The 2,500-nt window shown below is 35.4% G+C and overlaps 1 protein-coding gene across 6 annotated transcripts in view; it reads left to right on the top strand.

Annotated features, from left to right (window-relative positions):
• LOC122255798 (sorting nexin-32) overlaps positions 1-2,500 on the top strand; it is a 52,428-nt gene that overhangs the window by 48,615 nt on the left and 1,313 nt on the right. For all 6 annotated transcript variants that reach the window (XM_086546293.1, XM_086546290.1, XM_086546289.1 and 3 more), the window contains exon 10: positions 1-2,500. This exon is cut by the window's left edge and continues 402 nt beyond it; it is cut by the window's right edge and continues 1,313 nt beyond it. The gene's annotated coding sequence lies outside the window, so the exon portion shown is untranslated.

The following is a 2,500-nucleotide window of genomic DNA, read 5'->3' as shown; positions in this document are numbered from 1 at the left end:
GACCAAACAAAGGCTGCCAGACAGTGCATCAGGTTGTAGCTGTACCTTAGGATACCTCGGAGGAATAACAACCGTCCAGCAAGTGGTGTGAGCAAATAACACATAGTCATAATGATCTCAGACAACATATCCTAATAACATAAGAGTGTGTTTGAGCATAATGATCCATCACAAAATAAAAAAAAGGCTGTTCATGAATCACATAATTCTTTAAGTGACTGGTTCTTCCAAAGCTACAAAAGACCTGTCATGTATCATAAATAGATATGAATTTATTTATCTTTTTTTATTTCTTATTATGATAATTTTTTTTTCTTTCTTTTCTTTTTCCTTTTCTTAATTAAGGGATAGTGTTAAGTGAGCTGGCTTGATAAGGGCGTTCATTGCACGTCTCTTTATAAAACCCCTTTGGGTAGATCACTGCAGAGTGTTGTGGGAAGTACATATGGGTGTGAGATTATTCAATTCTGTACCTTCAGAATTTATTAATTAAGTTCTGGTGTACCTTCTGTTCCATTAACAACGGATATATATATCATTTTGATCTGGATCTTTATTATACTGGCTTATGCACTATAGTTTCCTTTTATATAACTCTCATATAGATGGAGAAGGCTTGATGTCTCTTCCGTTTAGATTATATTTTCAGGGTAAAGGAATTTTTGAAATCATCTGTGTGTTTTGTATCAGTTTTTTTGGACACTAATGCTACTTGTTTTTTGAAAATGGTGAGCAGCCAAAATGATATGGAGGTAAAAGAGGAATATTTCTAGGGTTTCTCGGCAGTTACAAAGAAATGGTATCGATTCGTGAGCTGTAAGAAGTAGATTAAAATTATTATCATTGTTGTTATTATTATTATTATTATTATTATTATTATTATTATTATTATTATCATTACTACTACTCTTATTATTATTATTACTATTATCATTATTATTTTTCATTATTATTAATTTATTATTATTATCTTTGCTATAATTGCTATGATTGTTGAAATTGTTATTACTATTACTACTACTACTAGTATTATTATTATTATTATTATTATTATGATAACAGTTATGTTCATTATTGTCATAACCACTACCATCACCATCATTATTATTATTATTATTGCTACTACTTTTTTTATTATTATCACATTGTTAAACTCATTTCTGTTGTTATTGTCATGGAGGTTATCATCACTTTCTTCATCATTAATATTGTTATCACTAACTGACACTAAATTTGAAATGCTTAAGCTTACAGACTACTGTGAATCACCCACGTCAGTCAGTAGTGAAAGAAGAAAATGAGCATAGCATTCACTAAACACACATTTCTTTTTCTATCAAGAACTCAGTGAGGAACATTAGAATGAAAAAAAAGTTGTGGTCATTTGGCATGTGAAGCCACCATTGTTTCCTCCTTCGTATATATCTCTTCACTGATACAAATTCTAAGATATGGCCTGGCCTTGAGGGGCCGAAGTGTGACTCGTCAAGAGACAAGAGCGGGGCACTGTGGCGAAAGCCTCGGATTTGAGACTGCCGTTGAAACCTACCTCTCTATGCGGCAGCTCCTGTGCTGGTGCAGCTAGACTAGTCATGGTCATTGTAGCATTGTAGCGTAGCTGGTATGCACTGATTTTGAAGTGCCAAATTGAGCAAAGTTTCTGGAATGTGCCATAATGATTTTACTTTTAGGAAGGCTGTTTTAATTCTGTGGTAGGGGGTCACGGTTATTTTGTAGCTATTGTTTCACTAAGAAGGAACAAAATTTTTTTTACACGCCACTTACACCCACACCTCACTCCTTCTCCACCCACGTCCCAACCCCCGACCCTAATCTTACCCCCATCTGCCCCCTCCCCCCTCCCCTACACACACACATATATTCAAACTTACACATAGATCTATATACACATTCATATTCACACATTCATACATGCTTATATACACACAGACTCACACTCACACTTACAAACACAGACGCTCAGATATGCAAGATTTAATTCATTAATCTTATGTATTTCATTACAAGGCACTTGTTACAGATGTGGATCATAGTTATATTCTGCCCAGTGCCTATGAAGGTTATCACTGTTTGTTCCTTTAAACATAAAAGACGTATTTTGTGAACCTTTGGAAAATATTGATTTGAGTATATTGTAGTGCATTTAGTTCTGTATGAATGGAATACATTGGGATAATTTTGTCTCAGAGAGGAACATATAGTGATTCTTCAGAAATGGAATAATCGGTAATTTGAAAAGAGGTGTCCAGTTTGTACGAGCAAAGACACAGTATTACTCACTGCTCATGGAGGTGACAAGCTACCCGACACGACCTCCAAACTGCTGTTGGCGTGTGACGTTTTCTCCAGAAATCTCCTTGCCAGCTCGGAGTCCTCTATCCTGTGTTGGGCTTCTGAAGACCCAGGTATTGGATGAGCAAGTTTTGTCTCACTCTTCTGCCTGTAGAGTGTTCTGATGATGAGTACCTACATTCCATTA

The sequence above is a fragment of the Penaeus japonicus genome, unplaced genomic scaffold, assembly GCF_977035675.1.
Source record: "Penaeus japonicus unplaced genomic scaffold, GWHDUDI00000001_assembly GWHDUDI00000017, whole genome shotgun sequence".
NCBI lineage: Eukaryota > Metazoa > Arthropoda > Malacostraca > Decapoda > Penaeidae > Penaeus > Penaeus japonicus.
Note: the sequence above shows the minus strand (reverse complement) of the source record. Positions and strands in the feature narration are given on the sequence as shown.